General features: G+C 41.0%; 1 non-coding gene across 1 annotated transcript; it reads left to right on the top strand.

The window, feature by feature from the left end:
* The first annotated feature begins 14978 nt into the window (after positions 1-14978).
* LOC126186559 (U6 spliceosomal RNA) lies at positions 14979-15085 on the top strand. Its single transcript, XR_007537631.1, has one exon. It is a non-coding gene; the product is annotated as a U6 spliceosomal RNA (small nuclear RNA).
* The last annotated feature ends 215 nt before the right edge of the window (positions 15086-15300 follow it).

Raw genomic sequence — 15300 nt, 5'->3', positions numbered from 1 at the left:
CATTGCAGAAGCGTCAAATGATGGGGTGAAAGGTCTGTTAGAAGGGGTGTAACTAACTTCCCATCGTGTGGTAAGTCCACGGCGACGTCGAAGAGAATTGTGATGCAATTTCATATCAATGTGACATCACTAATCCACACAAAACGTCATACGAATTTCGGAGGTCTGACCTGTTTTTCGCGTGTCTCGACACATTGCTTTTTGAAGCGTCGCTGAGCCAGAAGTTGACGCCGCAGGGCGCCACGGTATTACACCATTACAGAGAAAGGTGGTAGGCACCTTTTAGTCGTATTTCAAACTTTTGCGTCACAATGCGAAATATTGAAGAGGTGATCCTTTAATTCTTTTGCCCTGTGTAATTAGTCAATATTATTGTCAAGGCAGATCACAGCAAAATTTCTGATCCAGGCTTTGTAATCGTGCCAAAATATTGAATATACAGCCTTAGCAATCGTCTAGGGGGTTCGTTTCTTTCGTTTTGTAGACACACAATAGTGCCAACTGACCACAAAACATTATTAATCCCACTGAAAGATTAGAGGATTCACAACACATTTATATGATGGGCACAGTCACTTCAGGAGTTTTATTTAGAAATTCATTATACTTCAGGCGATCCCACTTTGGTTCCAAATGTGCTGTCTCGTCTTCCAGAGAATCTGAAGCTTACTTTCTGGACAGCCTGAGCTCGAAGGAAATCGAAATTAATTTCGTCACATTAGCCAATGAAGTGCTACAGATAAGTACTTTTTTGTCAAATATTAAAGCAGGGCAAGATGTGGGTGATGTGCTATTGATGATTAATACCAGATATGAAGACCATAGTTCAGAGAAAATACGAAGCTCGTACTTAGTATACATTGGTATTCCGTATGAGTGTAACGATATAAGATTCATTTCTCAGGAAACTGTGCACCCTACAACCACAAAGTGACAGTGAAAAGAAAATTTGGCATATATTGACTTCTCTCCATCGATCCACATCAAACCCAGTACAATATACCAGCCAAGAACTGGAGGGTTATTTGGAGCTTATTGTAGTAAACGTCAGAAGAAACGGATAGATAAGTTATTTGTTCCGCCCGTTTGGATACAGGTATACCCTTATGCACTGTGTTACAAGGCAACAAAGCAGTGAACATTCCTGAAGAAGTTGTTGCTTTTCCATAACGTCAAAATGTTAACCAGGTTTAAATGACGCATAAGGCTGTACAATATGGAAACGGAGGCTCTAGCTATAAAATTAGCCCATGAAAGCAACTACGACCCATTGTCTACCAAGTTGGATACTATATTCCAATCCGTTTTCAAGCAAAATCAAGGATAATGAAGGATGAAAGAAAATATTCGTCATAGTTATCTTGGCCTGGTGAACATGTTCATCTGACTTACCTCAAGCCGGAGCGATTAAAGGGTGATACATATATTTTGGATGCCATCCTGTCCTACACCTTAAGCTCTATCAGCGTTAGGAAGAAGATGGGATGACAGACGATTCGCGTGCATGGCTGGAACTGGAAAAAGACCAGTAATGTGAAAAATGTGTTTTACGATATACGTGCTGACTTTCTGCGTGTGTTTCTTTCATATCGTATGGTTAAGCTTAAAATGAATATAACGGGTTGAGGATTATTCCATTGACACATTAATGAAATGTGCACTATGTTTCAATGGATATTAAGTTACTATGTTCATATACTCTGCATTTACTTTCTTTTTATTGACTGGGATAGATCGAACCTGAACAACTAATTATATTTAAGTGCATGTTTTAGCATTTGTCGAGAACAAGCAAAGCCACAATGTCTACATCTACATCTACATCCACACTCCGCAAGCCACCCAACGGTGTGTGGCGGAGGGCACTTTACGTGCCACTGTCATTACCTCCCTTTCCTGTTCCACTCGCGTATGGTTCGCGGGAAGAACGACTGTCTGAAAGCCTCTGTGCGCGCTCTAATCTCTCTAATTTTACATTCGTGATCTCCTCGGGAGGTATAAGTAGGGGGAAGCAATATATTCGATACCTCATCCAGAAACGCACCCTCTCGAAACCTGGCGAGCAAGCTACACCGCGATGCAGAGCGCCTCTCTTGCAGAGTCTGCCACTTGAGTTTGTTAAACATCTCCGTAACGCTATCACGGTTACCAAATAACCCTGTGACGAAACGCGCCGCTCTTCTTTGGATCTTCTCTATCTCCTCCGTCAACCCGACCTGGTACGGATCCCACACTGATGGGCAATACTCAAGTGTAGGTCGAACGAGTGTTTTGTAAGCCACCTCCTTTGTTGATGGACTACATTTTCTAAGGACTCTCCCAATGAATCTCAACCTGGTACCCGCCTTACCAACAATTAATTTTATATGATCATTCCGCTTCAAATCGTTCCGCACGCATACTCCCAGATATTTTACAGAAGTAACTGCTACCAGTGTTTGTTCCGCTATCATATAATCATACAATAAAGGATCCTTCTTTCTATGTATTCGCAATACATTACATTTGTCTATGTTAAGGGTCAGTTGCCACTCCCTGCACCAAGTGCCTATTCGCTGCAGATCTTCCTGCATTTCGCTACAATTTTCTAATGCTGCAACTTCTCTGTATACTACAGCATCATCCGCGAAAAGCCGCATGGAACTTCCGACACTATCTACTAGGTCATTTATATGTATTGTGAAAAGCAATGGTCCCATAACACTCCCCTGCGGCACGCCAGAGGTTACTTTAATGTCTGTAGACGTCTCTCCGTTGATAACAAAATGCTGTGTTCTGTCTGCTAAAAACTCTTCAACCCAGCCACACAGCTGGTCTGATATTCCGTAGGCTCTTACTTTGTTTATCAGGCGACAGTGCGGAACTGTATCGAACGCCTTACGGAAGTCAAGAAAAATAGCATCTACCTGGGAGCCTGTATCTAATATTTTCTGGGTCTCATGAACAAATAAAGCGAGTTGGGTCTCACACGATCGCTGTTTCCGGAATCCATGTTGATTCCTACATAGTAGATTCTGAGTTTCCAAAAACGACATGATACTCGAGCAAAACACATGTTCTAAAATTCTACAACAGATCGACGTCAGAGATATAGGTCTATAGTTTTGCGCATCTGCTCGACGACCCTTCTTGAAGACTGGGGCTACCTGTGCTCTTTTCCAATCATTTGGAACCTTCTGTTCCTCTAGAGACTTGCGGTACACGGCTGTTAGAAGGGGGGCAAAACTAACGGTGTCGTATGTAAATACTACTGAGTAGGTCTGTTCTAGATAGCTCACACTCACACTGCGTTTACAAGAATGCTTTTAAGTCGTTCATGGAAATGATCCATTGGTAGTTCTGCATCAGCTCCATATCAGTGCCTGCAAAGAGGGTAACCGGTGTAGATGTCCCTCACATTAGTGCAGTACGCGAAGCCACCTACACCATTAATTCAGAGGGGTATACTGTTGTCTAAACCAGCCTCCAACGGAGAATTGGCATATTAACCCACAGCCGGCCGGTGTGGCCGAGCGGTTCTAGGCGCTACAGTCTGGAACCGCGTGACCGCTACGGTCGCAGGTTCGAATCCTGCCTCGGGCATGGATGTGTGTGATGTCCTTAGGTTAGTTAGGTTTAAGTAGTTCTAAGTTCTAGGGGACTGATGACCTCAGCAGTTAAGTCCCATAGTGCTCAGAGCCATTTATTAACCCACTTCGTTACGGAAGTCGTGCGTTTATTTTCTTACACACCAATGCTGTCTTGATATGTAATGGGCAGTCAAATGAAAACGAAACAAATGGAAAAAGTAAATAAATTGTTTATTACTTCAAAACTAATCGCCATAACTATTAATACATTTATCCTGCTGAGAGGGAAGACAGTCATTGCCATCAAAGGAAAATGTTTTCAGTTGCCTTTGGTAGCATGACTGTACCGAGGAGAGTACCTCTTCGACCGAAGCAAATAGACGGCCACCAATATATGTCTTCAGGGCTCCAAAAATATGTAAATCGCATGGCAAGACATCGGTACTGTACGAAGAATACGTAAGGGTTTCCCAGGGAAACTTCTGCAGCGTACTAGAGAAACCTTGGCAACAACTGGGTGGGCCTACATGTTGCCAAGGTTGTTTCGACTACGCTGCAAAAGTTCCGCTGCGGAGCCCTTACACAGAAGATAAAACTTACAGTTCATCTTTATATTCATATTTTCATTTTTAGTGTGTCTGCATTTTGCTAGTTTTGTTTTGTGCGACTTACGGCGTCAGAATCGTGTAGTATCAATATGGAGTTGAAGGGACATTAGTTTGACTTGAATGTTTACTTTTATGTAGTACAACTGTGTCAGTTAAGCAGTGCAAATTTTCTCGTGTCTGCGGCACCACGCTCGAGCAGATGAGTTCTTCTATCAGTCTCATTCCAGCTTACCTTAAAGTACCTGATTGGCCCCGTTAGTACATCATTTTGTGAAATCAAATAACGACACGTTGGGTAAGAGTTAATAGGAACTGTGCACGTCACGTACACAGACAAAGCGAATTGGCCGCTGTCCAGAAAGAGCTGGAAACTTTGTTGGTCTCTATCCAATAGTTTCGCACTGCTGCCCAGCGCTTCTGTTTCGGTGGTGCTTCTATGATGAGGTTTCTCTAGAATCCTCTGGAAGTCTTGATGCCTCCACACTCTCAGATTTCCATGGTGCAGCTGATCTGCGTTAATACAATGTTGGAGGGTCGACAGTTGTGAGCCCACGTATTTGAGTCGGAAAGTGAACGTGTGTACTGACCGCATAGCTGCCCCCTCATACCTTAGAAACAGGTGTGGTAAGATCAAATCAGAGCCAGCACAGAACGGTTCAGATTTTAGACCATGACCGAACTATCTGCAAACTTTAGAGGGTCCAGATTGTGGATCTGTTGGTCAGTGAGACCTCTAACGCTTCGAAGTCAAGGAGCCCCTCGGTGGAATAGGAGACTGGTCGAGAAGGAGGCCAGTATACCCTCGGTACATTTTCCAATAGCTCACTTCAAACATAAGGAGGTGTCTATACCGGCAGTGAACAAACAGGGAGAAATTGGCTGGAAATGTCAACAAGAACAGCGCATGCCTTCTGGTATTAGTGACAATTCCTGGTTCCTTTGGGTAGGAGGCTGAATTGGTGAAGACAATTACTCCCAAACATGGGAAGCCGGAAAGATTTGCATTCTGAAGTGTAGTACTCAGTACCCTTCGCTGTCATGTATTTTGTGCTTAGCAGAGGGTTTAAAACGGAGGCTCAGGCCGTTCGTCAACATTCTCGGATGCGGTTCAAATGGCTCTGAGCACTAGAGCACTAGCACTGAGCACTAGAACTTAGAACTACTTAAACCTCACTAACCTAAGGACATCACACACATCCATGCCCGAGGCAGGATTCGAACCTGCGACCGTAGCAGTCGCGCGGTTCCGGACTGAGCGCCTTAACCGCAAGACCACCGCGGCCGGCTCGGATGCGTAATTCTTGACTTCCGCTATCTGGTAGACAGTTGTAATATTCCCCTTCGCAGATGAGGTGTTTTATTTTTTAGGTTAAAATGTCCTCTCCATACATTCTCAGACTAATTACGTCCCACTTAAAAAAAATATTGTACCACATTATAGGAAGAGATTGGAAAGAGAAATTAGTAATTTATTGTTAGTTAACTGAAAGAGTGTCCATAGTAAAAATCACAGTACTCTGGTATCAGCGACCATAATGCCCGCTTAGTAGAGGAGAATGTTGTATTTTGGAATACTTTTCGTACTTTCCGCTGTAGGTAGCCCTGTAATGGAAGTCTAATACGTTTTCTTATTCCATTCTTAAATGATAGCAATCACTTTTTATGTGCTGCTATCTTTTTCTGAAATTACAAAAAATACTCCGAAAAAGTAAGGTTTTTATATATGTGGAAATATTTTCCAAAATACAACATTGTCATTTACCTGGAGTCAGATATTGTATTGAAATTTAAAAGCGTTCCAATCGAAAAATTTTCGCAGTATTGTATCTAATGGTCCTTCTGTTACGTTATTACTGTACTACACACTAGTAATCAGTAAATAATTTAACTAAGTTAAAGTTTTAATAATTATTAGTTATAAATGAAATACATTTTGAAATTGAAGCTATTGGAAAGTAACAAAAATTTCCATGTTCAAAACAGATAAAATGGTTAAGACATTAAAGAAACTAAGTTAGTTTGCAAGTATCCCATGTTACATTGTAAAATATCTCTTTCTGTCTCTAGGAATAAGATGGTGCACGACCTATGATGTATGGTTTAACTGTCTGCATCTCGTAGAAATAGTTCCAAAAATATATAGCATTACACTCAGCATAATTTTCTGCACCTACAGAAAGAACAATATACTCCCAATAGCTTTCTATATTATACAGCACTTGAATGTGCAGAATGAGAATATTTACAAATACTGCGCAAAACACAACCTCAAGTCTGGCAACAGTGAAAACAGTAGAGAATGGCAGAAACGGCTTATGGCGGTCTCTAGTGCGTATTCTATCATGTGATTCTAAAATATTTCACAAAATTGAAGTACCGACCAAAAAACACCGTGTGTTCCTAGGTATACTATCCCTTAAGTTCAACTCTCTCCCAAAGTGGAACAAAAAGTTCGAAGAAATCAGAAGTCAGAAAGAATGCTATCCTAAATTCCGATTGAACTGTGTATAGCAACAATAGGCACAACGCCAATAATGGCGGTGTTATTATTAATGTAAAGAACACAATAATACAGATCAACATGAGAAATCTTTTTGATTCTGCACAAAGCTCCATCCGAGATAGGAACGAGATCGTTCCGGCTGCTTTAAGGATCTGCATCTGTAGGCCTACTGAAAGGCAGACCGCTCCCCAATGAGCTCTGATACTGAATTAATAACGATGCGCAACATATTTAACAATATGGATAAATGTCCTATTCTGAACAATTTCTGAGATGGAACACATTTTACCAGAGGGAACATCATAACCGCACTTACCTTATTCGTTGGTTTATCCATGATAGTAGATTTAACAAGGTTTTACACCATTAGATTTTTTTCTAAGGGGTTGGATGAAGTCGGAGGTGTACAAACGACAGGTGAATATGCGCGATGAACTACCTTGTCGCATCATGGACGCTGCTGTCCACATTAGGGAACGCGCAAAGGCGCTCAGACAAGCAAACCATGTTCTCCCAAGAGTGTACCAATGTACTGAAGTTGGCCGTGGGATATTTGAACATTTATTGTGAGCTGTACAACAACAGTAATGTGAAGTCTACGATAATGCTTAGCTGGGGAATGCGGTAAAATTACGTATTTTTCAATTGCTACTTTGTAAAAGTCATGTTTTGAAGTTGAGTAACAGATGTAAATGTAAACATGCGCGAACCTGAGAATGTAGAGAATGTATTGAATAATACAGAAGGTTAAAAACAATGTACATTAAACGTGTTTTATCTGAGAAACCATTCGAAACACATGTTCACATGATGTTTTCTGCTCCAAATGGTCTTTCCTGTGATATCTTCTGAATATTGATTATTCAACCGGTGAAATCTAGTATATTCTTCGGCAGGCGTATTGCCTGAAACAATATTGGAAGTCAGAAGAAGAAGAGAGTATCAGATAAACTTGCAGGAAGTAGGGTATCTGAACCAGCAGTAACAGGTTCTGCAGTTGAGGGAAAAAAATAGTACATCGGACCAGTGGCTGATAGCTGAAACCAAATAATTAAAAAGGATGGGCGAATAAGGAGACACTTTATACATTAGGCTCAGTCTGACCGAGAAAACCTACTCCGCTGTCGTGGCAGGGGGTATATGATATTCCCACGTGGCGCGTCCCAGGTGGCGGGTACGAGGACCTCACCGACTCGCTGGCGAACTTAACCGGGATGAAATAGCTGTCTCAAACTCGCTCTGGGACTCTGGAACTTACAATTCCCGTTTTAAGAATGAAATGGAGAAATCCATTGTCCCGGTTTGAAGTTCAAGTAACTCATGAATACATGATGGAAATATCTCAAGAAATAACTCATCGAAGAAGTTCTGAAAAGAGGAATCGTGCGTCGCTATGGGCAATGCAACTTGGTCTGCGGATTCTGAGGAGCCGAAACTTGCAAGTAGGGAAGAGTCAGAGCATTATGAAAACTTCCTGTCAAAATTTAGGCCTAAACTACATACTTTTTGGAGCCATGAAGACAAATTGCATTTTAAAAACTGGAAAACTGTAACAACTATCAAAAGGTTTAGAAGAATAAAAAATTTCAATGTGGGCATTGCAGGGAAACGGTTCACAGGTGAAAATTCTACGGAATGAGAACTATCACCTCTTTATAGAAAAGATAGGAAATAATCAATAATAGGGTATTCTACGTCTACGAACGGCATTTTTCGGCAATTGTAAAGTGATGAACTCCGTGACAAATTTTTCTTCTCCATTTGAACCATTTTTTTGTAACAAAAGTTGAAAATAATGATGGCACTCTTTTTATGTGCTACAGCCTTTTTCCGAAATTACAAAAATTACACCAGAAAATTAAGGTTTTTCAAATGTAAAACATGTTCCGACATAAAACATAGTCTTTAGTTACAAGCAAATATTCTCCTGAAACATAAAAGCGAAGCAATCGAAGAAATGTTGTCAGTGCCATAATTAGTAGTCTATCTATTACATATTACTCCTCTCCACACCAGTAATCAGTAAGTTAGATCAAATTACGGGGAAGTATTATCAAAAATCAGTTAGCTACAAGTACAATACATTTTGAATTTTAAGGTATTGGAAACTAACGGAAATTAAGTTATATCAATAGTTCGAAAAAAACATGGAGGGTTGTACTCAGCGTAAAATTTTGTACCTAAGGAATAACCATATGCTGCAAATAGCTAAAATATATTATACAGCACCATAAAGTTCAGAAGGCGCAAAACACAACCTCATGTCTACGAACAACAAAAACTATAGGAAATGGTGCAAACTGAACATATTGCTCGCTAGTGTGATTTCTTTCATACGATTCTAAAATCAATCTCTACACTGAACACCGATAAAAAAATATCGTTTGTTCCTAGGTGTATATTTCTCTAGGTATAATTCTCTATAAAATCCTATCCAAGACCCTTCAAAACTACTGGAAAGGAAATGACAATCAGTTTGGTAAGTATCGAGGGAGATTTAGAAAGGACCAGTCCAGTATAGAACGAATGATCAACTGGAAATCGACTCTTGTCTAATAATCAAAAATCTTTTAACAATGTTGGTGGACTTCGACAAAACCTACGACAGCGTAGACACAGAAACACTCTTGAATACACTAACAAAAAGGTCTTGGCAGGGCTTAAGGAAACATTGACAGAAAAAAGTCCAAAATAATATTCCATGGTAAAATTCTGGGACCATTTGAAATAACAACTGGCTTAAGGCAAGGAAGTGCTCTCTCCCCATTACTTCACAGCTGCGTTTAGGAAAAGTTAAAGATGGAAGGTTACCTTAGACTTCAAGAAAAAGTAATCCAAGAATTCGGATTGGGATAAATATACTCGAACCACGTACTCAACTACCTTTTGTAGATGGTTTTCCGAAAATATCGATACGGCATCTGAAACATCAACATGTTGAATGAGACGGCTAAAGCCCGGGATTGCTAATGTTTTCTAGAAGACGGAATTCATAACGGACATTAAAAATGTTCCTATTTTCCTTAGCACAAGATACAATGGAACGAAGCTGTTACGGAAAATACTAGGCCCAAAAAAGGCTGGGAGAGCGTGGATGAGAAGAAGTAATGAAGAAATGTACACCCAAACTGAAAAATTATCTGATAATCTCAGGAAAATAAAAATTTAGTTTTATGGTCATTACGTTCGAATGAACCCGGAAAAACCGACAAAAAGTACTTGACCATTTCGATAGAAATTCCAAAACGCAAATCAGTCGGATCAGATAAATGGAAAATTACTTAGCAGAGATCAAATTTACGAAAGCAGGAGATCTACACAGACCAAATTCCGAAACTAAATTAGGATTTTAGGGTGTTTACTGGAAGAGATTAGGTAGCGCATCGTAGTATGGACAGATGTAGAAAGAAATGAACACAGTGAAAGAAGAAGAAAAACTCGAATCAGAAAAGAAGATTACATCGTGAGCAAGTTACTTCACGTGGTCCATAGATGACAGAAATCGAAGAAAGAAGACAAAGAGAATCAGTATGATGTTACTGATTGGTGATCTGCCGAATCATCGATGCCACGTTGTCCGACATGTCAGCATTCATCTTAGCCAACTGATACTGTACCGTTAGAATGTCACGGAATACTACCTTTGCATCTACGTCTACCTACGCATACATAATCTGGAAGCCACCATACGGTGCGTAGAGGAGGACATCGTGTACCACTATTACTCATTTCTTATCCTGTTCCATTTGAAAATAGAGCGAGGGAAAAACCACTCTCTATATGCCTCCGTACGATTCCTAATCCCTCTTGTCTTATCTTCGTGAGGTCTACGCGAAATGTACCTTAGCGGCAGTAGAATCGTTGTGTGCTAAGTTTCAAATTCTGGTGATCTAAATATTATGAATTGTGTTCCTCGAAAAGAACGTCGCGTTTCCTCCAAGGATTCCCATTTGCATTCCTGAGGCACCTTCGTCATACTTGGGTGTGGTTCGCACCTACCGGTAACTAGTCTAGCAGCTCGACTCTGATCTTCTTCTGTGTCTTCCGTTAATCAGACTCCTATTCAGATCCCAAAGACTCGAACAATACTCAAGAATGCGTCGTGCTAATGTCATATATGCGGTCTCATTTACGACTGAACAAAACTTTCCTAAAATTCACCCAGTAAACCTGAGTCGACCATTCGCCTTTCCTACGACAGTCCTTACATGCTCTTCCCATATCATATCGTCTTGCATCGTTACGCCTAGATATTTAATCGACATGACTTTGTAAAGCAGCCCTCAATTAAAGCTGTATTCCAATATTACGAGTTGGTTTTCCTACACATTAACTTGTATTTTTATACCTTTCGAGCTACATGCCATTCGTCACACCTACCACAGATTTTGTCAAAGTAATCTTGTACCCTCTTACAGTCACTCAACGAGGGTACGTCACCGTACACCACAGCATCATCAGCAAAGAGCCGCATATTGCTGTTTACCCTGTCCACCAGATCGTATATGTAGGCCTACAGGGCGTCCATAAATAAAATTGCAGTTTGAAAACGCTGTAAAAAGATCTACTGCTTAGAATGATATGAAATATAAGCAACACATTATTGACACATGGGAAAATGTCATGCAAAAAAAAAAAAAAAAAAAGAAATTTTGACCAGTAGGTGGCCCTATGGCGTTGTAAGAGTCAAAATATGGGCAGCATCACACATGCAGCATACCACTGTTCTTCATTTTGCACCCGAGACGCTCAAGATGACTGCCTGCATGATAAAACGCTTTCAAAACAACTGTCGCTGTGCACCAATAGACCTACAGAAGTTCCGGACATTCAAGGGTATAATAGAAGGCGTTGGTCCGATGTCTGCTAAGGGTCTGGAGAAAATGTTTACAATATTCGAAAAGACAGCTTCGCAAAAGAAGGAGGAAGGTGATTGTCGAACATGTGGCCACAACACTGAAGGGGGTGGTGGGCGAGGGGGGGTGGGGGAGGGGTGGTCGAGCGGTCTGTGCAAACATGCTGTCCACGGGAAATTGCCCGAACGATGGACATGCCTGTGAGTATGGCGAATAAAATCCTACAATGCTATCCATACAAAATCACCCATGTTCAGGAGTTTCTTCTTGCTGACCTGTCAGCAAGACAAACGTTCGCTCTGGAATCTGAAGTGGACAATGAATGGCCATGGAACACTCTGTAGACAAACGAAGTCCATTTACATGAGCATGGACATTTCAGTTCGCAGAAATTCAGAACATGGGCAAAGGATAACCTGCATGCACATCAACCAGTATCACTTCATTCTGCGAAGTTGAGAGTTGATGGCGATGTTTATTATAGGGCCACATTTTTCGGGCTGATCAGTCCTGCTACCTGTGTCATCACTGGTAATCTCTTGCGTACCAACGTCATTCCAACGCTTCATCAGCGTAGATGTGTTGGTAGGGTCACTTTTGTGCAAGATGGCACTTCTCCACACATTTGCACAGACAGTAAAGCGGCTGCAGCAGATGCATTTCTGGAACGCTTGAATTATCACCAGTTGTTTCTCTACAGCCTGGCCATCCAGGTTACCTGATCGGAACGCATGTGACTTCTGGCTATGGGGCTAACTGAAAGATTTTGAGTTCAGTGCTCCAATTACGTACGTAGCTGAATTGAAGGCCTGCACAGCGCAACACATTCAGAACATGCCCTTGAGCACTCCGATCTGCTGAGGAACTTGCTGTTTCTTGATTTCAACTTGTGGCAGAAAGCGGTAGCACAGTGCATGTTCTGGCAAAGAATGTGCTGATATCAGCATCAGCGCTCTCTTATCTGTGGTGTCCTATTACAGCTGAGAAAGTTGAACATGTCATGTTTCGCTGACAGCAAATTAGCGTTTCCTTATCTCCAAGGTCATTCCCAGAATCATGACATCCTGCAATATGGCCAGGCTAGGTCAAGGTCAAGATCAAGGAGGGCCGAGTAGGAAGGGGGTGAAGAGGGGAGGGGAGGGGAGGTCCTTGCCACCTCCCTGCACTTATTCAAATTTTGCGTGAAAGTTGCCCTGCTCTGTGGCCCACACACCGACGCACCCACACACTCACATCCCCAGACTCCCGTGCTCCTACGCTCCCACACTTCCATGCTCAAATGCACCTCGCCTCTCGTGCCTCGTACCTTGTGCTTCACACATCATCCCTCAGCTTTGCAGCTATATTTGCATTACTGACTTCCAGATATGTGTTTAAGGACTGGCTTGCTAGTACTCACATTGGTAACCCTGACTTGAAGCTATATATCATTCGCCATGGGATAGTGGAACGAGTAGATGGCATATTTCTCTACAAATTAAAAAAACAGGATTTCATAGAAAATGTAAATAATGAAATAGGAATTCTTATTTGTTGAAAATGAGTTTTTACCTTAAATGCTGTCCCACAATTTCTGAAAACGTAAATAAAACAACTCCACTTTCACAGCCTAATTCCTCTTGTCACCAGCAGATGAATGCACTGAAAAACTGTTATTTCTCTATAAATAATTTAAATCCAACATTTTCATATAAAGTATAAATAACAAATTAGAAATTTTTATTTGTTGAACATGAGTTTTTACTTTAATACTATCCCAGAAACCCAGTAAACTGGAAATAGTATCAAATCCAGTTTAACATCCCTGTTCCTCCTGTCATTAGCTGATGGTTGCACCGGGAAAATGAACGACCTTAGTTCAGTCTCCGTACTATACCAAACTGAAGGCCCCATCGTTAAAATCGTGGTTAGGTTAATGGCTTCCCATGAGTAAACAGTCCTTCCTGTTGCTAACAGATGGCTCTACAGTAAAAATCACAATTGAGTCGTGAACTGATTATTGTCCATAGCCAAGCTGTTGCGAAATTGTAAAATGACTGCTTCATACATCGGCAGTGCAAGACAGTGCAATGTTTACATTACTGATTGTGGTTCATACACGAAAAACGCTAACTGATGTCACAATATTGCCAAAAAGATCCGCAATGTAAAAGAAAGCATAAGGTAATTTCAACATATGCACATATTTGCCCAATTAGGACCCAAAACTGTAGAGTATGTACCCCAATGGTAGATTCCAATGCCTAGTAATAGTTGAAATTTCAGAAGTTAGGCCTAAAAATCTGATGCCGTGAAACTACGTTGACCAGTCTTATAACAACAGAAAAATGAATCTTAACTGAACAAACAAACAGTCAGACTGAATGTAAATAATTAGCCCTAATCATCACACACAATCAAAGTATAAATTTCCGAATTTTAAAAAGTTTTCAAGCCCCATTTTAGGAAAGACAAAGATAATACATCGTGTTATTCACTAGAAACAATATAAACGAAGCAATTAGTTGCCAATTATTCGTAATATTAGAGATGACACAAACCGACAGAAATCCCTGTAGATGACAACTGTTTGCAGCCAGAAAGCTCCCTAAAAGCTTTGTAGACTCTATTTGTTCAATATTATTCCTCACAATATTCTAAAACACGCATCAGCAGCGCGGAAATAGCGATATCACGTACATAAATACGAAATTTGTGTATTAAGTCTGTACAGTTGCATTTCCAGGATCTATATACGTTTATCATAATATAAACAAATTACATATGAAAATTCGATTTTGTACGCTTTGCACACATAAAGAGCCATCATAATAGGCACAGAAAGCATTGTATGACCAACCTGCACTGCTATAAATATTTAACAAAAGCCACGACACGTAGTAAATTGATGCTGTTCTCTATGATGTACAGATATGTAGACGTAGACGTGGAAGCAGTTTTTTTTTTTTTTAATTAGTGTCTCACAGCCAGAAATGAGGTTAGAACGGTCACCAACCCATGAAGCTGGCTTAGATCAAATATACGCGTAATATCACCCATTCAGCCACATCGTTCATGTTCGGACCACCAACAAGCAAAGCTCAAACGTATGGCTCTAAACATTACGAGGTATGGTACTTCAACACTGCGCTGTGACAGTACGACAGTACCAGTTAACGGAGACTATGATATCGACGTCGTAATACGCGGAAAACAAGGACGAAGTAATGTGATAGCAGCAATTTCTGGGAGGTATTACCAATGATTGCTGAAGTGGCATAATTATGTTCCATAACAGGGTAGTTGAAAAGAGAGATACAACTTATCGTGTATATACTCGAACACTCTTGCGGAGGGAACAAACACACGATCCATTCTGTCATGGTCTCCGCCAAGTAATGCAATGTTCAGTCACGTGTCTGGTCACTTTACGGAATCTAGAAGGTGGTTATTAATAACGTCGGTACTCGCTTCGGCGGTACATATACTAAAATTGGAACGATACAGAGAGGATTAGCATGGGCCCTGCGCAAGGATGACACGCAAAATCGTGAAGCGTTCCACGTTTTTTAGCCGTCCGGTGTGGTCGAGTGGTTCTAGGCGATTCAGTCTGGAACCGCGCGACCACTACGGTCGCAGGTTCGAATCCTACCTCGGGCATGGATGTGTGTGATGTCCTTAGGTTAGTTAGGTTTAAGTAGTTCTAAGTTCTAGGGGACTGATGACCTCAGATGCTAAGTCCCATAGTGCTCAGAACCATTTGCACCATTTTTGAATAACGTTGC

The sequence above is a fragment of the Schistocerca cancellata genome, chromosome 4 (genome assembly GCF_023864275.1).
Source record: "Schistocerca cancellata isolate TAMUIC-IGC-003103 chromosome 4, iqSchCanc2.1, whole genome shotgun sequence".
NCBI lineage: Eukaryota > Metazoa > Arthropoda > Insecta > Orthoptera > Acrididae > Schistocerca > Schistocerca cancellata.
This window is presented reverse-complemented; position numbering and strand designations above follow the sequence as displayed.